This window comes from Sminthopsis crassicaudata, chromosome 5 (genome assembly GCF_048593235.1).
Source record: "Sminthopsis crassicaudata isolate SCR6 chromosome 5, ASM4859323v1, whole genome shotgun sequence".
In the NCBI taxonomy this organism is placed as follows: domain Eukaryota; kingdom Metazoa; phylum Chordata; class Mammalia; order Dasyuromorphia; family Dasyuridae; genus Sminthopsis; species Sminthopsis crassicaudata.
The window spans coordinates 248,046,369-248,073,499 of record NC_133621.1 but is presented as its reverse complement, the minus strand read 5'-3'; positions in this window follow the sequence as shown (position 1 = coordinate 248,073,499).

Genomic DNA, 27,131 nt, shown 5'->3' with positions numbered 1-27,131 from the left:
CTTCAATTTCGAAAAAAATCTTTTCTTGGAAATTTTCTCTATCCTCTCTCGTGAAACAATTCCTTTCTAGATCATTTTCTACAGCCTCAATCTAGGAAACATTTTTTCTGGATCCTTTCTCTACAAAAAAAAACACTTTTCTAGATTCTTTTCTAGAGTCTCAACCTAAAAAACGTTCTTTTCTAGATTCTTTTACGGATAACTCTCTTAGAAGAAAGATCTGTAGATTCCTTTTTAGAGCCTCATTCTAGAAAATATTTTTTCTAAATACGTTAATAGTTCTCTCTAGAAACATGTCTTTTCTAGATGATTTTCTAGAACTTCAATCTAGAGAAATATCTTTTCTAGAAAGATTTCTGCATCCTCCCTTTAGTAAGAATTCTTTACTAGATCCTTTTCTAGAGCCTCACTTAGAAAACATAGTTTACAGATCTTTTATCTAGAAACCAGTTTTTTCTAGATTATTTTCTAGAGCCTCATGCTAGAAATTTTTTTTTCTAGATTCTTTTGTGGAACCTCTCTCCAGAAACAACTCTTTTTTAGATTCTTTTCTAGAGCCTCAATCAAAAAAAACGTTGTTTTCTAGATTCTTTTATGGATCATTTCTTCTGAAATCATGTTTTTTTTTTTTTTTTTTTTTTTTTTGTTGTTGTTGTTGTTGTTGTTGTTAGATTCTTTCCTGGAGCCCCATTCAAGAAAACATTTTTTAGATACTTTTCTAGTTATTGCCTTTAGAAAAGATACTTTTCTAGATTCTTTTCGAAAACCTAAATTTCGAAAAAAATCTTTTCTAGGAACTTTTTTAGATACTTTTTCTAGACACAATTCTTTTCTAGATCATTTTCTAGAGCCTCAATCTAGAAAACATTTTTTCTGGATCCTATCTCTAGAAAAAAACAATTTTCTAGATTTTTTCTACAGTCTCAACCTAAAAAACTCTCTTTTCTAGATTCTTTTACGGATAACTCTCTTAGAAGAAAGATCTGTAGATTCCTTTTTAGAGCCTCATTCTAGAAAATATTTTTTCTACATACGTTAATAGTTCTCTCTAGAAACATGTCTTTTCTAGATGATTTTAAAGAACTTCAATCTAGAGAAATGTGTTTTCTAGAAACTTTTCTGCCTCCTCCCTCTAGTAAGAATTTTTACTAGATCCTTTTCTGGAGCCTCAACTTTGAAAACATAGTTTTCAAGACATTCTATCTAGAAAAAAGTCTTTTCTAGATTCTTTTCTAGAGACTCATGCTAGAAAAAGTTTTTCTAGGCTGTTTTCTGGATCCTCTCTCTAGAAAAAACTCTTTCCTAGATTCTTTTTCTAGAGCCTCAATCTAAAAAAACGTTCTTTTCTAGAATGTTTTATAGAACATTTCTTCTGAAATCATGTTTTTTTTGTTAGATTCTTTTCTGGAGCCATATTCAAAAAAAAAAATTTAAATACTTTTCTACTTATTCTCTTTTTAAAAAGATACATTTCTAGAATTTTTTCGAAAACCTCAATCGAGAAAAAACATCTTTTCTTGGAAATTTTCTCTATCCTCTCTTGTGAAACAATTCTTTTCTAGATCATTTTCCAGAGCCTCAATCTAGAAAACATTTTTTCTGGATCCTCTCTCTAGAAAAAATGCTTTTCTAGATTTTTTTCTAGAGTCTCAACCTAAAAAAAAAACGTTCTTTTCTAGATTCTTTTCTGGATAACTCTCTTAGAAGAAAGATCTGTAGATTCCTTTTTAGACCCTCTTTATAGAAAATTTTTTTCTAGATACATTTCTAGTTCTCTCTAGAAACATGTCTTTTCTAGTTGATTTTCTAGAACTTCAATCTAGAGAAATATCTTTTCTAGAAACTTTTCTGCATCCTCCCTTTTGTAAGAATTCTTTACTAGATCCTTTTCTAGAGCCTCCAATTTGAAAACATAGTTGTCTAGATCTTCTATCTAGAAACAAGTCTTTTCTAGATTCTTTTCTAGAGCCACATGCTAGAAAAAGGTTTTCTAGGCTCTTTTCTGGATGCTCTCTCTAGAAAAAAACTCTTTTCTAGATTCTTTTCGATAACCTCAATCTAAAAAAAAACGTTCTTTTCTAGATTCTTTTATGGATCATTTGTTCTGAAAAAATGTTTTATTTTATTTATTTATTTATTTATTTTTGCTGTTAGATTCTTTTCTGGATGCTCATTCGAGAAAACATTTTTAGATACATTTCTAGATGTTCTCTTTAGAAAAGGGACTTTTTTGGATTCTTTTTGAAAACCAAAATCTAGAAAAATATCATTTTTAGAATCTTTTCTAGATACTCTAGAAACAATTTCTTGATCATTTCGGAGAACCTTAATCTGGAAAACTATTTTTTCTAGATCCTCTCTCTTGACACAACTCTTTTCTAGATTATTTTCTGGAGCCTCAACCTAAAAAAACCTTCTTTTCTAGATTCCTTTATGGATAACTCTCTTAGATTAAAGATCTGTAGATTCCATTTTAGAGCCTCATTCTAGAAAACTTTTTTTTAGATACATTTCTAGTTCTCTCTAGAAACATGTCTTTTCTAGTTGATTTTCTAGAACTTCAAACTAGAGAAATATCTTTTCTAAAATCTTTTCTGCATCCTCTCCCTAGAAAGAATTCTTTACTAGATCCTTTTCTAGAGCCTCACTTAGAAAACATAGTTTCCAGATCTTTTATCTAGAAACCAGTCTTTTCTAGATCCTTTCTAAAAGCCTCATGCTAGAAAAATTTTTTTTAGATTCTTTTGTGGAAGCTCTCTCCAGAAACAACTCTTTTCTAGATTCTTTTGTAGAGCCTCAATCTAAAAAAAACGTTTTTTTCTAGATTCTTTTATGGATCATTTCTTCTGAAATCATGTTTTTTTGTTGTTTTTGTTTTTTTTTTTTTTTTGGTTAGAATATTTTATGGAGCCTCTTTCAAGAAAACATTTTTTAGATACTTTTCTAGTTATTCCTTTTAGAAAAGACACTTTTCTAGATTCTTTTCGAAAACCACAATTTCTAAAAAAATCTTTTCTAGGAACTTTTCTAGATACTTTCTCTAGAAACAATTCTTTTCTAGATCATTTTCTAGAGCCTCAATCTAGAAAACATTTTTTTCTGGATCCTCTCTCTAGAAAAAACACTTTTCTAGATTCTTTTCTAGAGTCTCAATCTAAAAAAAAACGTTCTTTTCTAGATTCCTTTATGGATAACTCTCAGAGATTAAAGATCTGTAGATTCCATTTTAGAGCCTCATTCTAGAAAACTTTTTTCTAGATACATTTCTAGTTCTCTCTAGAAACATGTCTTTTCTAGTTGATTTTCTAGAACTTCAAACTAGAGAAATATCTTTTCTAAAATCTTTTCTGCATCCTCTCCCTAGAAAGAATTCTTTACTAGATCCTTTTCTAGAGCCTCACTTAGAAAACATAGTTTCCAGATCTTTTATCTAGAAACCAGTCTTTTCTAGATCCTTTCTAAAAGCCTCATGCTAGAAAAAAATTTTTTAGATTCTTTTGTGGAACCTCTCTCCAGAAATAACTCTTTTCTAGATTCTTTTCTAGAGCCTCAATCTAAAAAAAACGTTCTTTTCTAGATTCTTTTATGGATCATTTCTTCTGAAATCATGTTTTTTTTTTTTTTTTTTTTTTTTTTTTTTGTTGTTGTTGTTGTTGTTGTTGTTGTTGTTGTTGTTGTTAGATTCTTTCCTGGAGCCCCATTCAAGAAAACATTTTTTAGATACTTTTCTAGTTATTGCCTTTAGAAAAGATACTTTTCTAGATTCTTTTCGAAAACCTAAATTTCGAAAAAAATCTTTTCTAGGAACTTTTTTAGATACTTTTTCTAGACACAATTCTTTTCTAGATCATTTTCTAGAGCCTCAATCTAGAAAACATTTTTTCTGGATCCTATCTCTAGAAAAAAACAATTTTCTAGATTTTTTCTACAGTCTCAACCTAAAAAACTCTCTTTTCTAGATTCTTTTACGGATAACTCTCTTAGAAGAAAGATCTGTAGATTCCTTTTTAGAGCCTCATTCTAGAAAATATTTTTTCTACATACGTTAATAGTTCTCTCTAGAAGCATGTCTTTTCTAGATGATTTTAAAGAACTTCAATCTAGAGAAATGTGTTTTCTAGAAACTTTTCTGCCTCCTCCCTCTAGTAAGAATTTTTACTAGATCCTTTTCTGGAGCCTCAACTTTGAAAACATAGTTTTCAAGACATTCTATGTAGAAAAAAGTCTTTTCTAGATTCTTTTCTAGAGGCTCATGCTAGAAAAAGTTTTTCTAGGCTGTTTTCTGGATCCTCTCTCTAGAAAAAACTCTTTTCTAGATTCTTTTTCTAGAGCCTCAATCTAAAAAAACGTTCTTTTCTAGAATGTTTTATAGAACATTTCTTCTGAAATCATGTTTTTTTTTGTTAGATTCTTTTCTGGAGCCATATTCAAGAAAAAAAATTTAAATACTTTTCTACTTATTCTCTTTTTAAAAAGATACATTTCTAGAATTTTTTCGAAAACCTCAATCTAGAAAAAACATCTTTTCTTGGAAATTTTCTCTATCCTCTCTTGTGAAACAATTCTTTTCTAGATCATTTTCCAGAGCCTCAATCTAGAAAACATTTTTTCTGGATCCTCTCTCTAGAAAAAATGCTTTTCTAGATTTTTTTCTAGAGTCTCAACCTAAAAAAAAACGTTCTTTTCTAGATTCTTTTCTGGATAACTCTCTTAGAAGAAAGATCTGTAGATTCCTTTTTAGACCCTCTTTATAGAAAATTTTTTTCTAGATACGTTTCTAGTTCTCTCTAGAAACATGTCTTTTCTGGATGATTTTCTAGAACTTCAATCTAGAGAAATATCTTTTCTAGAAACTTTTCTGCATCCTCCCTTTTGTAAGAATTCTTTACTAGATCCTTTTCTAGAGCCTCCAATTTGAAAACATAGTTGTCTAGATCTTCTATCTAGAAACAAGTCTTTTCTAGATTCTTTTCTAGAGCCACATGCTAGAAAAAGGTTTTCTAGGCTCTTTTCTGGATGCTCTCTCTAGAAAAAAACTCTTTTCTAGATTCTTTTCGATAACCTCAATCTAAAAAAAAACGTTCTTTTCTAGATTCTTTTATGGATCATTTGTTCTGAAAAAATGTTTTATTTTATTTATTTATTTATTTATTTTTGCTGTTAGATTCTTTTCTGGATGCTCATTCGAGAAAACATTTTTTTTTTAATTTTTTTTTATTATATATATATATATTTTATAATATTATCCCTTGTATTCATTTTTCCAAATTACCCCCCCTCCCTTATTCCCTCCCCCCGACGACAGGCAACACCATACATTTTACATGTGTTACAATATAGTCTAAGTACAATACATGTGTGTGAATATCATTTTCTTGTTGCACAATAAACATTAGAATCCGAAGGTACATGCAACCTGGGCAGACAGATATTAGTGCTAACAATTTACATTCCCCTCCCAGTGTTTCTTCTCTGGGTGTATCTACCTCTGTCCATCATTGATCAACTGGAAGTGAGTTGGATCTTCTTTATGTTGAAGATTTCCACTTCCATCAGAATACATCCTCATACAGTATCGTTGTTGAAGTATACAGTGATCTTCTGGTTCTGCTCATTTCACTCAGCATCAGTTGATTTAAGTCTCTCCAACCCTCTCTGTATTCCTCCTGCTGGTCATTTCTTACTGAGCAATAATATTCCATAACTTTCATATACCACAATTTACCCAACCATTCTCCAACTGATGGACATCCATTCATCTTCCAGTTTCTAGCTACAACAAAAAGAGCTGCCACAAACATTTTGGCACATATATGTCTCTTTCCGCTCTTTAGTATTTCTTTGGGATATAATCCCAGTAGTAGCGCTGCTGGGTCAAAGGGTATGCACAGTTTGATAACTTTTTGGGCATAATTCCAGATTGCTCTCCAGAATGGCTGGATTCTTTCACAACTCCACCAGCAATGTATTAGTGTCCCAATTTCCCCACATCCCCTCCAACATTTGTCATTATTTGTTCCTGTCATCTTAGCCAATCTGACAGGTGTGTAGTGGTATCTCAGAGTGGTCTTAATTTGCATTTCTCTGATCAGTAGTGATTTGGAACACTCTTTCATGTGAGTGGATATAGTTTCAATTTCTTCCTCTGAGAATTGTCTGTTCATATCCTTTGACCATTTATCAATTGGAGAATGGTTTGGTTTCTTATAAATTATGGTCAGTTCTCTATATATTTTGGAAATGAGACCTTTGTCAGAACCTTTGTTTTTAAAAATATTTTCCCAATTTGTTACTTCCCTTCTAATCTTGTTTGCATTAGTATTATTTGTACAGAAACTTTTTAGTTTGATGTAATCAAAATCTTCTATTTTGTGATCAATAATGATCTCTAGTTCTCCTCTGGTCATAAATTCCTTCCTCCTCCACAAGTCTGAGAGGTAGATTATCCTCTGTTCCTCTAATCTATTTATTATCTCCCTCTTTATGCCTAAATCATGGACCCATTTTGATCTTATCTTGGTATATGGTGTTAAGTGTGGATCCATATCTAATTTCTGCCATACTAATTTCCAGTTTTCCCAACAGTTTTTTCCGAATAATGAATTTTTATCCCTAATGTTGGAATCTTTGGGTTTGTCAAAGATTAGATTGCTATAGATGTACCCTTTTTTGTCCTTTGTATCTAATCTGTTCCACTGATCTACCGGTCTATTTCTTAGCCAATACCAAATGGTTTTGGTGACTGCTGCTATATAATATAGCTTTAGATCAGGTACACTTAGACCACCTTCCTCTGAGTTTTTTTTCATTAGTTCCCTTGCAATTCTTGACCTTTTATTCTTCCATATGAATTTTGTTGTTATTTTTTCTAGGTCATTAAAATAGTTTCTTGGGAGTCTGATTGGTATAGCACTAAATAAATAGATTAGTTTGGGGAGTATTGTCATCTTTATTATATTCGCTCGGCCTATCCAAGAGCACTGAATGTCTTTCCAATTATTTAAATCTGATTTTATTTTTGTGGCAAGTGTTTTATAATTTTTCTCATATAATTCCTGACTTTTCTTTGGTAGATGGATTCCCAAATATTTTATACTATCAACATTTGTTTGGAATGGAATTTCTCTTTGTATCTCTTGCTGTTGCATTTTGTTAGTGATATATAAAAATGCCGAGGATTTATGTGGATTTATTTTGTATCCTGCCACTTTGCTGAAATTTTGAATTATTTCTAGTAGCTTTTTAGCAGAGTCTTTGGGGTTCTCTAAGTATACCATCATGTCATCTGCAAAAAGTGATAGTTTAATTTCCTCATTTCCTACTCTAATTCCTTGAATCTCTTTCTCGGCTCTTATTGCCGAGGCTAGCGTTTCTAGTACTATATTGAATAGTAATGGTGATAGTGGGCAACCTTGTTTCACTCCTGATCTTACTGGGAAAGGTTGCAGTTTATTTCTATTGCATATTATGCTTACTGACGGTCTTAAATATATACTCCTGATTATTCTAAGGAATAATCCATTTATTCCTATACTCTCAAGAGTTTTTAGTAGGAATGGATGTTGGATTTTGTCAAATGCTTTTTCTGCATCTATTGAGATGATCATATGGTTCTTATTAATTTGATTATTAATATGGTCAATTATATTAATAGTTTTCCTAATATTAAACCAGCCCTGCATTCCTGGAATAAATCCTACTTGATCATAGTGTATTATCTTGGAGATGATTTTCTGAAGTCTTTTTGCTAATATCTTATTTAAGATTTTAGCATCAATATTCATTAAGGAGATTGGTCTATAATTTTCTTTCTCAGTTTTCGATCTACCAGGTTTAGGTATCAGTACCATGTCTGTGTCATAAAAGGAATTTGGTAGGACTCCTTCATCCCCTATTTTTTCAAATAATTTATATAACATTGGGGCTAATTGTTCTTTAAATGTTTGGTAGAATTCACATGTGAATCCATCTGGCCCTGGGGATTTTTTCCTGGGGAGTTGATTAATAGCTTGTTCTATTTCTTTTTCTGAAATGGGACTATTTAAGCAATTTATCTCCTCCTCTGTTAATCTAGGGAGCCTATATTTTTGGAGGAAGTCATCCATTTCACTTAAGTTATCAAATTTATTGGCATAAAGTTGGGCAAAGTAACTCCTTATTATTTCTCTAATTTCCTCTTCATTGGTGGAAAGATCCCCCTTTTCATTTGTAAGACTATCAATTTGATTTTCCTCTTTCTTTTTTTTGATCAAATTTACCAAAGGTTTATCTATTTTATTGGCTTTTTCATAAAACCAACTCTTGGTTTTATTTATTAATTCAATAGTTTTTTTACTTTCAATTTTATTGATTTCTCCTTTTAATTTTTGTATTTCGAGTTTAATTTTTGGTTGGGGGTTTATAATTTGGTCTTTTTCTAGCCTTTTAAGTTGTAAGCCCAATTCGTTAATCTTCTCTTTCTCAATTTTCTTCAAATAAGCCTCTAAAGATATAAAATTTCCCCTTATTACCGCTTTAGCTGCATCCCAAAGATTTTGATATGATGTCTCATCATTATCATTATCTTGGGTGAAATTGTTAATTGTTTCTATAATTTGCTCTTTCACCCAGTCATTCTTTAAGATGAGATTATTCAGTTTCCAATTACTTTTTGGTCTATTTACCCCTAACTTTTTACTGAATGTAGCTTTTATTGCATTGTGATCTGAGAAGAAGGCATTTATTATTTCTGCCTTCCTACATTTAATTTTGAGATCTTTATGTCCTAGTATATGGTCAATTTTTGTATAGGATCCATGAACTGCTGAGAAGAAAGTATATTCCTTCCTATTGCCATTCAGTTTTCTCCAAAGGTCTATCATACCTAGTTTTTCTAATGTTCTATTTACTTTTTTAATTTCTTTCTTGTTTGTTTTGTGGTTTGATTTGTCTAAATCTGAGAGTGCAAGGTTGAGATCTCCCACTATTATAGTTTTACTGTCTATTTCTTCTTGCAGTTCTCTTAACTTTTCCTTTAGAAAGTTAGATGCTATACCACTTGGTGCATATATGTTTAGTATTGATATGGCTTCATTATTTATGCTACCTTTCAGCAGGATATAGTTTCCTTCCTTATCTTTTTTAACGAGATCTACTTCTGCTTTTGCTTGATCTGAGATAAGGATAGCTACCCCTGCTTTTTTGGCTTTACCTGAAGCATAATAGGCTCTGTTCCAACCTTTTACCTTTACTCTGTATGTATCTCCCTGCTTTAAGTGTGTTTCCTGTAGGCAACATATTGTAGGGTTCTGCTTTTTGATCCAATCTACTATCCGTCTCCGTTTGATGGGATCGTTCATCCCATTTACATTTACAGTTAAAATTACTAATTCTGTATTTCCTGCCATCGTATTATCCCCAGATTATGCTTTTTTCCCTTGACCCCCCTGATCCCTCTCCCCGATATTTAATTTACAGACCCCCCTTGTGACGCGCAACCCTCCCTCTTTTTTTTTTTTTTTTTTTTTTTAGGATCCCTCCCCCCTCCCTCCAAGTCCCTTCACTTATTCCCCTTTTCCTTTTCCCTTTTCCTCTCCCCCCTTTTAATGAGGTGAGAGAAAATTCTCTGAAAAACAAATATGTTAATTATTTACTCTTTGAGCCTCTTCTGATGAGAGTAAGATTCACACAATGATTCTCCCCCTCACTAAGTTCCCTCAGATATGGTGTATTTTCTATGTCTCTTCCTGGGATGTAGTTTCCCTCTTTTTATCACTTCTTCCCCTTTTTCTGAACCGACCTCCTTCCCTTTACTATACCCCCCTTTTTTTCTTTTATATCAGTAAAATCAAATTATCCTTGAGTATTTTTTATATACCCACAACAGAGTTACAGTTCTCAAGGGTTCTGTGTACCTTTTTCTGTTTCTCTTCAGTCTTGTGGATGTAGATCAAATTTTTTGTTTAAGTCTGGTTTTTTTCTTAGAAACATATAGAATTCCTCTGTTTCATTGAATGACCATCTTCTTCCGTGGAAAAAGATGCTAAACTTAGCTGGGTAGTTCATTCTTGGTTGCAGTCCTTGATCTTTTGCCTTACGGAATATCAGGTTCCAGGCCCTTCTATCTTTTAATGTGGAGGCAGCCAGATCTTGGGTGACTCTTATTGTGGCACCTTGGTATTTAAATTGTTTTTTTCTAGCTGCTTGCAGGATTTTCTCCTTTGTGTGGTAATTCTGCAGCTTAGCCACAATATTCCGTGGTGTTCTTTTTTTAGGGTCTATTTCAGAAGGAGTTCGATGAATTCTTTCCACATCTACTTTCCCTTCTGTTTCTATTATCTCTGGACAGTTCTCTTTGATAATTTCCTGTAAAATAGAATCTAGGCTCTTTTTTTGGTCATAGTTTTCTGGAAGTCCAATAATCCGCAGATTATCTCTCCTAGATCTATTTTCCAGGTCTATAGATTTTCCCAGTAAGTATTTGACGTTGTTCTCCAGCTTCTCATTTTTTTTGTTTTGTTTGACTGATTCTTGGGTTCTCTGTGAATCATTCATTTCTATTTGTTCCATCCTGACTTTTAAGGAGTTATTTTCTTCTTTCACAGTTTTTAGTTCTTTTTGTAAATGCCCAATTTCGTTTTTAAATGAATTGTTTTGCTCTATTGAATTTTTTTCCATTTCCCTAATTTTTTTTTTTTGAGAATTATTTTCTTTTTCCAATTCAGAAATTCTATTTTCTTGAGACTTTTTTATCTTTTCCAATTCAGAAATCCTACTTTCCTGTGTTTTTTTAACCTTTTCTAATTCACTAATTTTGTTTCCCTGCATCTCCTGTGAATTCTTTATTTTTTCCAACTCCAATTTCAGGACGTTGTTATTCTCTATCATAACTTCCCTTTCCTTGCCCCATTTTTCTTCGATCTCCCTCAATTTTTTAAGAGCTTCTTCTAGGAGAGAGTTATGTGATGGGGGGCAGGAATCGTTCCCCTTTAGGTTGTTATCTTCTGAATCTTTGCTGTTAACTTCCTCGGGGTTGGGTACCCGCTCTTTCTCTGTATAGAAGGAATCTATGGTTTTTCTAGCTTTTTTGCTCATACTTAAAAAATGTTTTGGGGTCTGTCCCTGGGGTAGGAAATTATTTACTTCTTTACCAGCTTCCTCCCAGACCGGATGGATGCAGCGGCCCCTGCGCCCGCGCTAAGAGAGAGCTCTGGGAGAGAGTTCCCCACCCCCTCCCTGGAAGCGCCTCAGAGGTGATCAGCACTGCTGTGCTTTGAGGGCGTAGAATAGTGAAGACAGCAAGAAGCTCAGCCTATGTGTCCGGGTGGGGAGTGGACGTCTGCAGCAGGTGATGTGAGAAGCCCCTGCGCTCAAACTGGAAGTGTCTGCCAGAAACCGCGGTCCCTAGTTCAAAGGTTCCGCTTCTCTGGGACTTCCTGGAGCTGAGTTCCACTCCCTCCAGCTAAGCTAGGCAGTGTGTGTTGCCTTGGGCCGTATCCACCCACTTGTCAGTCTCCTAACTATTCTCAGGAGGTAGTTGAGGCCACACCCCCTGGTGCCGAGATCTGTGCCTGAGTCACCCTCAGGGTCCGGGGGGGAAAATCTAATCTGAGTTTTAAAATATTTTGGCTTTCTCTTCTGAACTGCTAAATAATTAGCAGAGAAGAGCTAACAGCCTGTGCCAGATTCCTTTACCTCAGTGGCTTCTCAGATCCCAGAGCCCCTCCCAGCGCAATGGGCGCAGCGTGCCCCTACCCCACCGTCTGTGCTGGTCTTTCTTATTCCTCCCCTGAGAACTGACCTTTCCTGTTGAAACTCCAGATTCTCTTCAGCTGGTAAGTCGTGCTTCCAGTCCTTGTGGTATCTATCAGTCCTGAGCTAATTTTGAGACTTAATTTATCTAATTGGTTGTGAGGGAGTGAGGACGTTCACTGAGTAGTGTGTTTCTTCTCCGCCATCTTGGCTCGAAAACCACAATTTCTAAAAAAAATCTTTTCTAGGAACTTTTCTAGATACTTTCTCTAGAAACAATTCTTTTCTAGATCATTTTTTAGAGCCTCAATCTAGAAAACATTTTTTTCTGGATCCTCTCTCTAGAAAAAACACTTTTCTAGATTCTTTTTTAGAGTCTCAACCTAAAAAAAACGTTCTTTTCTAGATTCCTTAATGGATAACTCTCTGAGATTAAAGATCTGTAGATTCCATTTTAGAGCCTCATTCTAGAAAACTTTTTTCTAGATACATTTCTAGTTCTCTCTAGAAACATGTCTTTTCTAGCTGATTTTCTAGAACTTCAAACTAGAGAAATATCTTTTCTAAAATCTTTTCTGCATCCTCTCCCTAGAAAGAATTCTTTACTAGATCCTTTTCTAGAGCCTCACTTAGAAAACATAGTTTCCAGATCTTTTATCTAGAAACCAGTCTTTTCTAGATCCTTTCTAAAAGCCTCATGCTAGAAAAAAATTTTTTAGATTCTTTTGTGGAACCTCTCTCCAGAAACAACTCTTTTCTAGATTCTTTTCTAGAGCCTCAATCTGAAAAAAAAACGTTCTTTTCTAGATTCTTTTATGGATCATTTCTTCTGAAATCATGTTTTTGTTGTTGTTGTTGTTGTTGTTGTTGTTGTTGTTGTTAGATTCTTTCCTGGAGCCCCATTCAAGAAAATATTTTTTAGATACTTTTCTAGTTATTGCCTTTAGAAAAGATACTTTTCTAGATTCCTTTCGAAAACCTCAATTTCGAAAAAAATCTTTTCTAGGAACTTTTCTAGATACTTTTTCTAGACACAATTCTTTTCTAGATCATTTTCTAGAGCCTCAATCTAGAAAACATTTTTTCTGGATCCTATCTCTAGAAAAAAACAATTTTCTAGATTCTTTTCTACAGTCTCAACCTAAAAAACGTTCTTTTCTAGATTCTTTTCTGGATAACTCTCTTAGAAGAAAGATCTGTAGATTCCTTTTTAGAGACTCATTCTAGAAAATATTTTTTCTAGATACGTTAATAGTTCTCTCAAGAAACATGTCTTTTCTAGATGATTTTAAAGAACTTCAATCTAGAGAAATATGTTTTCTAGAAACTTTTCTGCCTCCTCCCTCTAGTAAGAATTTTTACTAGATCCTTTTCTGGAGCCTCAACTTTGAAAACATAGTTTTCTAGACATTCTATCTAGAAAAAACTCTTTTCTAGATTCTTTTCTAGAGACTCATGCTAGAAAATTTTTTTTTAGATTGTTTTGTGGAACCTCTATCCAGAAACAACTCTTTTCTAGATTCTTTTGTAGAGCCTCAATCTAAAAAAACGTTCTTTTCTAGATTCTTTTATGGATCATTTCTTCTGAAATCATGTTTTTTTGTTGTTGTTTTTTTTTTTTTTTTTTTTTTTTTTTTGGTTAGATTATTTTCTGGAGCCTCATTCAAGAAAACATTTTTTAGATACTTTTCTAGTTATTCCCTTTAGAAAAGACACTTTTCTAGATTCTTTTCGAAAACCACAATTTCTAAAAAAAAACTTTTCTAGGAACTTTTCTAGATATTTTCTCTAAAAACAATTCTTTTCTAGATCATTTTCTAGAGCTCAATCTAGAAAAAAATTTTTCTGGATCCTCTCTCTAGAAAAAACACTTTTCTAGATTCTTTTCTAGAGTCTCAACCTAAAAAAAAAAACATTCTTTTCTAGATTCTTTTCTGGATAACTCTCTTAGAAGAAAGATCTGTAGATTCCTTTTTAGACCCTCTTTCTAGAAAATATTTTTCTAGATACGTTTCTAGTTCTCTCTAGAAACATGTCTTTTCTGGATGATTTTCTAGAACTTCAATCTAGAGAAATATCTTTTCTAGAAACTTTTCTGCATCCTCCCTTTTGTAAGAATTCTTTACTAGATCCTTTTCTAGAGCCTCAACTTTGAAAACATAGTTGTCTAGATCTTCTATCTAGAAACAAGTCTTTTCTAGATTCTTTTCTAGAGGCACATGCTAGAAAAAGTTTTTCTAGGCTCTTTTCTGAATGCTCTCTCTAGAAAAAACTCTTTTCTAGATTCTTTTCGAGAACCTCAATCTAAAAAAAACGTTCTTTTCTAGATTCTTTTATGGATCATTTGTTCTGAAAAAATGTTTTATTTTATTTATTTATTTATCTATTTATCTATTTATTTATTTATTTATTTATTTAATTATTTAATTATTTAATTATTTATTTATTTATTTTTGCTGTTAGATTCTTTTCTGGATGCTCATTCCAGAAAACATTTTTAGATACTTTTCTAGATGTTCTCTTTAGAAAATCGACTTTTCTAGATCCTTTTGAAAAACTTCAATTTCTAAAAAAATCTTTTCTTGGAAATTTTCTCAATCTAAAAAAAACGTTCTTTTCTAGAATGTTTTATGGAACACTTCTTGTGAAATCATGTTTTTTTTTTTTGTTAGATTCTTTTCTGGAGCCAGATTCAAGAAAAAAAAATTTAAATACTTTTCTACTTATTCTCTTTTTAAAAAGATACATTTCTAGAATTTTTTCGAAAACCTCAATCTAGAAAAAACATCTTTTCTTGGAAATTTTCTCTATCCTCTCTCGTGAAACAATTCTTTTCTAGATCATTTTCTAGAGCCTCAATCTAGAAAACATTTTTTCTGGATCCTCTCTCTAAAAAAAACAAGTGTTTTCTTTTCTAGAGTCTCAACCTAAAAAAAGTTTTTCTAGGCTCCTTTCTGGATCCTCTCTCTTTTTTTCTAGAGCCTCAATCTAAAAAAAAAGTTCTTTTCTAGATTCTTTTATGGATCATTTCTTCTGAAAAAATGTTTTATTTAATTAATTTATTTATTTTTTTGCTGTTAGAGTTTTTTTCTGGAGGCTCATTCAAGAAAACATTTTTAGATACTTTTCTAGATGTTCTCTTTAGAAAAGGGACTTTTTTGGACTCTTTTTGAAAACCAAAATCTAGAAAAATATCATTTCTAGAATCTTTTCTAGATACTCTAGAAACAATTAATTTCTTGATCATTTCGGAGAACCTTAATCTGGAAAAGTATTTTTTCTCGAGCCTCTCTCTAGAAACAACTCTTTTCTAGATTATTTTCTAGAGCTTTAACCTAAAAAAACATTCTTTTCTAGATTCCTTTATGGATAACTCTCTTAAAACAAAGTTTTTGTACATTATTTTCAAGAGCCTCATTCTTGAAATTTTTCTTCTATGTACTTTTCTAGTTCCTCTCTCTAGAAACATGTCTTTTCTAGATGATTTTCTAGAACTTAAATCTAGAGAAATATCTTTTCTAGAAACATTTCTGTATCCTCCCTTTAGTAAGATTTCTTTACTAGATCCTTTTCTAGAGCCTCAATTTTGAAAACATAGTTTTCTAGATCTTCTGTCTAGAAATAAGTCTTTTCTAGATTCTTTTCTAGAGCCGCATGCTAGAAAAAGTTTTTCTAGGCTCTTTTCTGGATCCTCTCCCTAGGAAAAAACTTTTTTCTAGAGCCTTAATCTAAAAAAAAACCGTTCTTTTCTAGATTCTTGTATGGATCATTTCTTCTGAAAAACTGTTTTTATTTATTTATTTATTTATTTTTTGCTGTTAGATTCTTTTCTCGAGGCTCATTCAAGAAAACATTTTTAGATACTTTTCTAGATGTTCTCTTTAGAAAAGGGACTTTTTGGATTCTTTTTCCTATCTAGGAAAAAATCATTTCTAGAATCTTTTCTAGATACTCTAGAATCAATTAATTTCTTGATCATTTCAGAGAACCTTAATGTGGAAAAGTATTTTTTCTGGAGCCTCTCTCTAGAAGCAACTCTTTTCTAGATACTTTTCTAGAGCCTCAACCTAAAAAAAGTTCTTTTCTAGATTCTATTATGGAAATCTCTCTTGTAATAAAGTTTTTGTAGATTCTTTTCTAGAGCCTCATTCAAGAAAATATTTTTCTAGATACTTTTCTAGTACTTCTCTCTAGAAACAAGTCATTCTAGATGATTTTCTAGAACATCAATCTAGACAAAAATCTTTTCTAGAAACTTTTCGGCATCCTACTTCTAGAAAGAATTCTTTACTAGATCCTTTTCTAGAGCCTCAACTTTGAAAACATAGTTTTCTAGATCTTCTATCTAGAAACAAGTCTTTTCAAGATTCTTTTCTAGATCCTCATGCTAGAAAAATATTTCAAGATTTATTTTGTGGATCCTCTCTCTCGAAACAACTCCTTTCTAGATTCTTTTCTAGAGCCTCAATCTAAAAAACAAACGTTCTTTTCTAGATTCCTTTACGGACCATTTCATCTGAAATAATGTTTTTTTGTTAGATTCTTTTCTAGATACTTTTCTTGTTCTTCTCTCTAGAAACACGTCTTATCTAGATGATTTTCTAGAACATCAATCTAGAAAAAAAATTTTTCAAGAAACTTTACTGCATCCTCCCTCTAGAAAAAAATTCTTTATCCTTTTCTAGAGCCTAAACTTTGAAAACATAGTTTTCTAGATCTTCTGACTACAAACTAGTGTTTTCTAGATTCTTTTCTAGAGCCTCATGCTAGAAAAAAATTTTCTAGACTCTTTTCTGGTTCCTCTCTCTAGAAACAACTCTTTTCTAGATTATTTTCTAGAGCCTCAATCTAAGAAAAACTTTCTTTTCTAGAATATTTTATGAATCATTTCTTCCGAAACAATGTTTTGTTTTGTTTTTTTGGTTAGCTTCTTTTCTGGAACCTCATTCAAGAAAACCTTTTTTAGGTAATTTTCTAATTGTTCTCTTTTAGAAAAGAGACTTTTCTAGATTCTTCTCAAAAACCTCAATCGAGAAAAAATCTTTTCCAGGAACTTTTCTAGATCCTTTCTCTGGAAACAATTCTTTTCTAGATCATTTTCCAGAGCCTCAATCTAGAAAATATTCTTTTCTGGATCTTCTCTCTAGAAAAAACTTAATACTAGATTCTTTTCTAGAGCTTCAATTTAAAAAATGATCTTTTCTAGATTCTTTTATGGATCACTCTCTTAAAACAAAGTTTTTGTAGATACTTTTCTGGAGCCTCATGCAAGAAAACATTTTTTAGATACTGTTCTAATTATTCTCTTAAGAAAAGAAACTTTTCTAGATTCTTTTCGAAAACCTCAATTTAGAAAAAAGATCTTTTCTAGAAACTTTTCTGCATACTCTCTCTAGAAACTATTTTTTTCTAGATCATTTTCTGGAACCTTAATCTGGAAAACTATTTTTTCTGGATCCTCTCTCTAGAAAAAATTCTTTTCTAGATTCTTTTCTAGATCCTCAATCCAGAAAATGTACTTTTTTAGATTCTTTTACGGATCATCTCTCTTGAAACATAGTTTTTCTAGATTCTTTTCTAGAGCCTCATTCTAGAAAATTTTTTTCAAGATACTTTTCTAGTTCTCTCTAAAAACAAGTCATTTATAGAAGATTTTCTAGGACATCAATCGAGACAAAAATCTTTTCAAGAAACTTTTCTGCATCCTCCCTCTAAAAAAAATTCTTTACTAGATCCTTTTCTAGAGCCTCAACTTTGAAAACATAGTTTTCTAGATCTTCTATCTAGAAACAAGTCTTTTCAAGATTCTTTTCTAGATCCTCATACTAGAAAATTTTTTTCAAGATTTCTTTTGTGGATCCTCTCTCTAGAAACAACTCTTTTCTAGATTCTTTTCTAGATCCTCAATCCAGAAAATGTACTTTTTTAGATTCTTTTACGGGTCATCTCTCTTGAAACATAGTTTTTCTAGATTCTTTTCTAGAGCCTCATTCTAGAAAATTTTTTTCAAGATACTTTTCTAGTTCTCTCTAAAAACAAGTCATTTATAGAAGATTTTCTAGGACATCAATCGAGACAAAAATCTTTTCAAGAAACTTTTCTGCATCCTCCCTCTAAAAAAAATTCTTTACTAGATCCTTTTCTAGAGCCTCAACTTTGAAAACATAGTTTTCTAGATCTTCTATCTAGAAACAAGTCTTTTCAAGATTCTTTTCTAGATCCTCATACTAGAAAATTTTTTTCAAGATTTCTTTTGTGGATCCTCTCTCTAGAAACAACTCTTTTCTGGATTCTTTTCTAGAGCCTCAATCTAAAAAACAAACATTCTTTTCTAGATTCCTTTACGGATCATTTCATCTGAAATAATGTTTTTTTTTGTTAGATTCTTTTCTAGATACTTTTCTTGTTCTTCTCTCTAGAAACAAGTCTTATCTAGATGATTTTCTAGACCATCAATCCAGACAAAAATTTTTTCAAGAAACTTTACTGCATCCTCCCTCTAGAAAAAATTCTTTATCCTTTTCTAGAGCCTAAACTTTGAAAACATAGTTTTCTAGATCTTCTGACTACAAGCTAGTGTTTTCTAGATTCTTTTCTAGAGTCTCATGCTAGAAAAAAATTTTCTAGACTCTTTTCTGGTTCCTCTCTCTAGAAACAACTCTTTTCTAGATTCTTTTCTAGAGCCTCAATTTAAAAAAAAAAACTTTCTTTTCTAGAATATTTTATGAATCATTTCTTATGAAACAATGTTTTTTTTTTTTTTAGCTTTTTTTCTGGAACCTCATTCAAGAAAATTTTTTTAGATACTTTTCTACTTGTTCTCTTTTAGAAAAGAGTCTTTTCTAGATTCTTCTGAAAAACCTCAATCTAGAAAGAAATCTTTTCCAGGAACTTTTCTAGATTCTTTTTCTGGAAACGATTCTTTTCTAGATCATTTTCCAGAGCCTCAATCTAGAAAATATTCTTTTCTGGATCTTCTCTCTAGAAAAAAAGTTAATACTAGATTCTTTTCTAGAGCCTCAATTTAAAAAAACGATCTTTTCTAGATTCTCTTATGGATCACTCCCTTAAAACAAAGTTTTTGTAGATTCTTTTCTGGAGCCTCATTCAAGAAAACATTTTTTAGATACTTTTCTAGTTATTCTCTTTAGAAAAGATACTTTTCTAGATTCTTTTCGAAAACCTCAATCTAGAAAAAGATCTTTTCTAGAAAATTATCTACATACTCTTTCTAGAAACTATTCTTTCCTCGATCATTTTCTAGAGCCTGAATCTAGAAAACATTATTTTCTGGATATTCACTCTAGAAACAACACTTTTTCTAGATTCTTTTCTAGAGCCTCAACCTAAAAAATGTTCTTTTCTAGATTCTTTATGAATCAGTCTCTTAAAACAAAGTTTTTGTAGTTATTTTCTAGAGCTTCATTCTAGAAAATTTTTTTATAGATATTTTCTAATTGTTCTCTCCAGTAGGAAATCTTTTCTAGGTGATTTTCTAAAACCTCAATCTAGAAAAAAATATTTTCTAGAAACTTTTCTAGATCCTCTTTCTAGAAATGATTCTTTTCTAGATTTTTTTGTACAGCCTCAATCTAGAAAATATTTTTCTAGATACTTTTGCAGTTCTTCTCTCTAGAAACAAGTCTTTTCTAGATGATTTCCTAGAACGTCAATCTAGAGAAAAACCTTTTTCAGAAATTTTTCTACATCTTCCCTCTATAAACAATTCTTTAATACATCCTTTTAGAGAGCCTCAACTTAGAAACCATAGTTTTCCAGACCTTTTATCTAGAAACCAGTGTTTTCTAGATTATTTTCTAGAGCCTCATGCTAGAAAAATGTTTTCTATATTCTTTTCTAGATAACTTTCTTAGAAGAATGATCTGTAGATTCCTTTTTAGAGCCTTATTCTAGAAAATTTTTTTCTAGATACATTTCTAGTTCTCTCTAGAAACATGTCTTTTCTGGATGATTTTCTAGAACTTCAATCTAGAGAAATATCTTTTCTAGAAACTTTTCTGCATCCTCTCTTTTGTAAGAATTCTTTACTAGATCCTTTTCTAGAGCCTCAAATTTGAAAACATAGTTGTCTAGATCTTCTATCTAGAAACAAGTCTTTTCTAGAATCTTTTCTAGAGCCACATGCTAGAAAAAGTTTTTCTAGGCTCTTTTCTGGATGCTCTGTCTAGAAAAAAAACTCTTTACTAGATTCTTTTTGAGAACCTCAATCAAAAAAAAAAACGTTCTTTTCTAGATTTTTTTATGGATCATTTGTTCTGAAAAAATGTTTTATTTTATTTATTTATTTATTTATTTATTTATTTATTTATTTTTGCTGTTAGATTCTTTTCTGGATGCTCATTCCAGAAAACATTTTTAGATACTTTTCTAGATGTTCTCTTTAGAAAAGGGACTTTTTTGGATTCTTTTTGAAAACCAAAATCTAGAAAAATATCATTTTTAGAATCTTTTCTAGATACTCTAGAAACAATTAATTTTTTGATAATTTCGGAGAACCTTAATCTAGAAAACATTTTTTTCTGGATCCTCTCTCTAGAAAAACACTTTTCTAGATTCTTTTCTAGAGGCTCAACCTAAAAAAAAAAAAAAAAAAAAAAAAAAAAAAAAAAAAAAACGTTCTTTTCTAGATTCCTTTATGGATAACTCTCTGAGATTAAAGATCTGTAGATTCCATTTTAGAGCCTCATTCTAGAAAACTTTTTTCTAGATACATTTCTAGTTCTCTCTAGAAACCTGTCTTTTCTAGTTGATTTTCTAGAACTTCAAACTAGAGAAATATCTTTTCTAAAATCTTTTCTGCATCCTCTCCCTAGAAAGAATTCTTTACTAGATCCTTTTCTAGAGCCTCACTTAGAAAACATAGTTTCCAGATCTTTTATCTAGAAACCAGTCTTTTCTAGATCCTTTCTAAAAGCCTCATGCTAGAAAAATTTTTTTTAGATTCTTTTGTGGAACCTCTCTCCAGAAACAACTCTTTTCTAGATTCTTTTCTAGAGCCTCAATCTGAAAAAAAATGTTCTTTTCTAGATTCTTTTATGGATCATTTCTTCTGAAATCATGTTTTGGTTGTTGTTGTTGTTGTTGTTGTTGTTAGATTCTTTCCTGGAGCCCCATTCAAGAAAACATTTTTTAGATACTTTTCTAGTTATTGCCTTTAGAAAAGATACTTTTCTAGATTCTTTTCGAAAACCTCAATTTCGAAAAAAATCTTTTCTAGGAACTTTTCTAGATCCTCTTTCTAGAAATGATTCTTTTCTAGATTTTTTTGTACAGCCTCAATCTAGAAAATATTTTTCTAGATACTTTTGCAGTTCTTCTCTCTAGAAACAAGTCTTTTCTAGATGATTTCCAAGAACGTCAATCTAGAGAAAAATCTTTTTTAGAAATTTTTCTGCATCTTCCCTCTATAAACAATTCTTTAATACATCCTTTTAGAGAGCCTCAACTTAGAAACCATAGTTTTCCAGACCTTTTATCTAGAAACCAGTGTTTTCTAGATTATTTTCTAGAGCCTCATGCTAGAAAAATGTTTTCTATATTCTTTTCTAGATAACTTTCTTAGAAGAATGATCTGTAGATTCCTTTTTAGAGCCTTATTCTAGAAAATTTTTTTCTAGATACGTTTCTATTTCTCTCTAGAAAAATGTCTTTTCTAGATGATTTTCTAGAACTTCAATCTAGAGAAATATCTTTTCTAGAAACTTTTCTGCATCCTCCCTTTTGTAAGAATTCTTTACTAGATCCTTTTCTAGAGCCTCAACTTTGAAAACATAGTTTTCTATATCTTCTATCTAGAAACAAGTCTTTTCTAGATTCTTTTCTAGAGCCTCATGCTAGAAAAAGTTTTACTAGGCTCTTTTCTGGATCCTCTCTCTAGAAAAAACTGTTTTCTAGATTCTTTTCTAGAGCCTCAATCTAAAAAACGTTTTTTTAAGAATGTTTTATGGATCATTTCTTCTGAAATAATGTTTTTTTTTTTTGTTAGATTCTTTTCTGGAACCTGATTCAAAAAAAAATAATTTAAATACTTTTCTACTTATTCTCTTTTTAAAAAGATACATTTGTAAATTTTTTTCGAAAACCTCAATCTAGAAAAAAAAATCTTTTCTTGGAAATTTTCTCTATCCTCTCTCTTGAAACAATTCTTTTCTAGATCATTTTCTAGAGCCTCAATCTAGAAAACATTTTTTCTGGATCCTCTCTCTAGAAAAAACGCTTTTCTAGAGTCTCAACCTAAAAAAAACCGTTCTTTTCTAGATTCTTTTCTGGATAACTCTCTTAGAAGATATATCTGTAGATTCCTTTTTAGACCCTCTTTATAGAAAATTTTTTTCTAGATACGTTTCTAGTTCTCTCTAGAAACATGTCTTTTCTGGATGATTTTCTAGAACTTCAATCTAGAGAAATATCTTTTCTAGAAACTTTTCTGCATCCTCCCTTTGGTAAGAATTCTTTACTAGATCCTTTTCTAGAGCCTCAAATTTGAAAACATAGTTGTCTAGATCTTCTATCTAGAAACAAGTCTTTTCTAGATTCTTTTCTAGAGCCACATGCTAGAAAAAGTTTTTCTAGGCTCTTTTCTGGATGCTCTGTCTAGAAAAAAAACTCTTTTCTAGATTCTTTTCGAGAACCTCAATCTAAAAAAAACGTTCTTTTCTAGATTCTTTTATGGATCATTTGTTCTGAAAAAATGTTTTATTTTATTTATTTATTTATTTATTTATTTTTGCTGTTAGATTCTTTTCTTGATGCTCATTCCAGAAAACATTTTTAGATACTTTTCTAGATGTTCTCTTTAGAAAAGGGACTTTTTTGGATTCTTTTTGAAAACCAAAATCTAGAAAAATATCATTTTTAGAATCTTTTCTAGATACTCTAGAAACAATTTCTTGATCATTTCGGAGAACCTTAATCTGGAAAACTATTTTTTCTGGATCCTCTCTCTAGAAAAAACACTTTTCTAGATTATTTTCTGGAGCCTCAACCTAAAAAAACCTTCTTTTCTAGATTCCTTTATGGATAACTCTCTGAGATTAAAGATCTGTAGATTCCATTTTAGAGCCTCATTCTAGAAAACTTTTTTCTAGATACATTTCTAGTTCTCTCTAGAAACATGTCTTTTCTAGTTGATTTTCTAGAACTTCAAACTAGAGAAATATCTTTTCTAAAATCTTTTCTGCATCCTCTCCCTAGAAAGAATTCTTTACTAGATCCTTTTCTAGAGCCTCACTTAGAAAACATAGTTTCCAGATCTTTTATCTAGAAACCAGTCTTTTCTAGATCCTTTCTAAAAGCCTCATGCTAGAAAAATTTTTTTTAGATTCTTTTGTGGAACCTCTCTCCAGAAACAACTCTTTTCTAGATTCTTTTCTAGAGCCTCAATCTGAAAAAAAATGTTCTTTTCTAGATTCTTTTATGGATCATTTCTTCTGAAATCATGTTTTGGTTGTTATTGTTGTTGTTGTTGTTGTTAGATTCTTTCCTGGAGCCCCATTCAAGAAAACCTTTTTTAGATACTTTTCTAGTTATTGCCTTTAGAAAAGATACTTTTCTAGATCCTTTTCGAAAACCTCAATTTCGAAAAAAATCTTTTCTAGGAACTTTTCTAGATCCTCTTTCTAGAAATGATTCTTTTCTAGATTTTTTTGTACAGCCTCAATCTAGAAAATATTTTTCTAGATACTTTTGCAGTTCTTCTCTCTAGAAACAAGTCTTTTCTAGATGATTTCCTAGAACGTCAATCTAGAGAAAAAGCTTTTTCAGAAATTTTTCTACATCTTCCCTCTATAAACAATTCTTTAATACATCCTTTTAGAGAGCCTCAACTTAGAAACCATAGTTTTCCAGACCTTTTATCTAGAAACCAGTGTTTTCTAGATTATTTTCTAGAGCCTCATGCTAGAAAAATGTTTTCTATATTCTTTTCTAGATAACTTTCTTAGAAGAATGATCTGTAGATTCCTTTTTAGAGCCTTATTCTAGAAAATTTTTTTCTAGATACATTTCTAGTTCTCTCTAGAAACATGTCTTTTCTGGATGATTTTCTAGAACTTCAATCTAGAGAAATATCTTTTCTAGAAACTTTTCTGCATCCTTTCTTTTGTAAGAATTCTTTACTAGATCCTTTTCTAGAGCCTCAAATTTGAAAACATAGTTGTCTAGATCTTCTATCTAGAAACAAGTCTTTTCTAGAATCTTTTCTAGAGCCACATGCTAGAAAAAGTTTTTCTAGGCTCTTTTCTGGATGCTCTGTCTAGAAAAAAAACTCTTTACTAGATTCTTTTCGAGAACCTCAATCAAAAAAAAAACGTTCTTTTCTAGATTTTTTTATGGATCATTTGTTCTGAAAAAATGTTTTATTTTATTTATTTATTTATTTATTTATTTATTTATTTTTGCTGTTAGATTCTTTTCTGGATGCTCATTCCAGAAAACATTTTTAGATACTTTTCTAGATGTTCTCTTTAGAAAAGGGACTTTTTTGGATTCTTTTTGAAAACCAAAATCTAGAAAAATATCATTTTTAGAATCTTTTCTAGATACTCTAGAAACAATTTCTTGATCATTTCGGAGAACCTTAATCTGGAAAACTATTTTTTCTGGATCCTCTCTCTAGAAAAAACACTTTTCTAGATTATTTTCTGGAGCCTCAACCTAAAAAAACCTTCTTTTCTAGATTCCTTTATGGATAACTCTCTGAGATTAAAGATCTGTAGATTCCATTTTAGAGCCTCATTCTAGAAAACTTTTTTCTAGATACATTTCTAGTTCTCTCTAGAAACCTGTCTTTTCTAGTTGATTTTCTAGAACTTCAAACTAGAGAAATATCTTTTCTAAAATCTTTTCTGCATCCTCTCCCTAGAAAGAATTCTTTACTAGATCCTTTTCTAGAGCCTCACTTAGAAAACATAGTTTCCAGATCTTTTATCTAGAAACCAGTCTTTTCTAGATCCTTTCTAAAAGCCTCATGCTAGAAAAATTTTTTTTAGATTCTTTTGTGGAACCTCTCTCCAGAAACAACTCTTTTCTAGATTCTTTTCTAGAGCCTCAATCTGAAAAAAAATGTTCTTTTCTAGATTCTTTTATGGATCATTTCTTCTGAAATCATGTTTTGGTTGTTGTTGTTGTTGTTGTTGTTGTTAGATTCTTTCCTGGAGCCCCATTCAAGAAAACATTTTTTAGATACTTTTCTAGTTATTGCCTTTAGAAAAGATACTTTTCTAGATTCTTTTCGAAAACCTCAATTTCGAAAAAAATCTTTTCTAGGAACTTTTCTAGATCCTCTTTCTAGAAATGATTCTTTTCTAGATTTTTTTGTACAGCCTCAATCTAGAAAATATTTTTCTAGATACTTTTGCAGTTCTTCTCTCTAGAAACAAGTCTTTTCTAGATGATTTCCAAGAACGTCAATCTAGAGAAAAATCTTTTTTAGAAATTTTTCTGCATCTTCCCTCTATAAACAATTCTTTAATACATCCTTTTAGAGAGCCTCAACTTAGAAACCATAGTTTTCCAGACCTTTTATCTAGAAACCAGTGTTTTCTAGATTATTTTCTAGAGCCTCATGCTAGAAAAATGTTTTCTATATTCTTTTCTAGATAACTTTCTTAGAAGAATGATCTGTAGATTCCTTTTTAGAGCCTTATTCTAGAAAATTTTTTTCTAGATACGTTTCTATTTCTCTCTAGAAAAATGTCTTTTCTAGATGATTTTCTAGAACTTCAATCTAGAGAAATATCTTTTCTAGAAACTTTTCTGCATCCTCCCTTTTGTAAGAATTCTTTACTAGATCCTTTTCTAGAGCCTCAACTTTGAAAACATAGTTTTCTATATCTTCTATCTAGAAACAAGTCTTTTCTAGATTCTTTTCTAGAGCCTCATGCTAGAAAAAGTTTTACTAGGCTCTTTTCTGGATCCTCTCTCTAGAAAAAACTGTTTTCTAGATTCTTTTCTAGAGCCTCAATCTAAAAAACGTTTTTTTAAGAATGTTTTATGGATCATTTCTTCTGAAATAATGTTTTTTTTTTTGTTAGATTCTTTTCTGGAACCTGATTCAAAAAAAAATAATTTAAATACTTTTCTACTTATTCTCTTTTTAAAAAGATACATTTGTAAATTTTTTTCGAAAACCTCAATCTAGAAAAAAAAATCTTTTCTTGGAAATTTTCTCTATCCTCTCTCTTGAAACAATTCTTTTCTAGATCATTTTCTAGAGCCTCAATCTAGAAAACATTTTTTCTGGATCCTCTCTCTAGAAAAAACGCTTTTCTAGAGTCTCAACCTAAAAAAACCCGTTCTTTTCTAGATTCTTTTCTGGATAACTCTCTTAGAAGATATATCTGTAGATTCCTTTTTAGACCCTCTTTATAGAAAATTTTTTTCTAGATACGTTTCTAGTTCTCTCTAGAAACATGTCTTTTCTGGATGATTTTCTAGAACTTCAATCTAGAGAAATATCTTTTCTAGAAACTTTTCTGCATCCTCCCTTTGGTAAGAATTCTTTACTAGATCCTTTTCTAGAGCCTCAAATTTGAAAACATAGTTGTCTAGATCTTCTATCTAGAAACAAGTCTTTTCTAGATTCTTTTCTAGAGCCACATGCTAGAAAAAGTTTTTCTAGGCTCTTTTCTGGATGCTCTGTCTAGAAAAAAAACTCTTTTCTAGATTCTTTTCGAGAACCTCAATCTAAAAAAAACGTTCTTTTCTAGATTCTTTTATGGATCATTTGTTCTGAAAAAATGTTTTATTTTATTTATTTATTTATTTATTTTTGCTGTTAGATTCTTTTCTTGATGCTCATTCCAGAAAACATTTTTAGATACTTTTCTAGATGTTCTCTTTAGAAAAGGGACTTTTTTGGATTCTTTTTGAAAACCAAAATCTAGAAAAATATCATTTTTAGAATTTTTTGTAGATACTCTAGAAACAATTTCTTGATCATTTCGGAGAACCTTAATCTGGAAAACTATTTTTTCTGGATCCTCTCTCTAGAAAAAACACTTTTCTAGATTATTTTCTGGAGCCTCAACCTAAAAAAACCTTCTTTTCTAGATTCCTTTATGGATAACTCTCTTAGAATAAAGATCTGTAGATTCCATTTTAGAGCCTCATTCTAGAAAACTTTTTTCTATATACATTTCTAGTTCTCTCTAGAAACATGTCTTTTCTAGTTGATTTTCTAGAACTTCAAACTAGAGAAATATCTTTTCTAAAATCTTTTCTGCATCCTCTCCCTAGAAAGAATTCTTTACTAGATCCTTTTCTAGAGCCTCACTTAGAAAACATAGTTTCCAGATCTTTTATCTAGAAACCAGTCTTTTCTAGATCCTTTCTAAAAGCCTCATGTTAGAAAAAATTTTTTTAGATTCTTTTGTGTAACC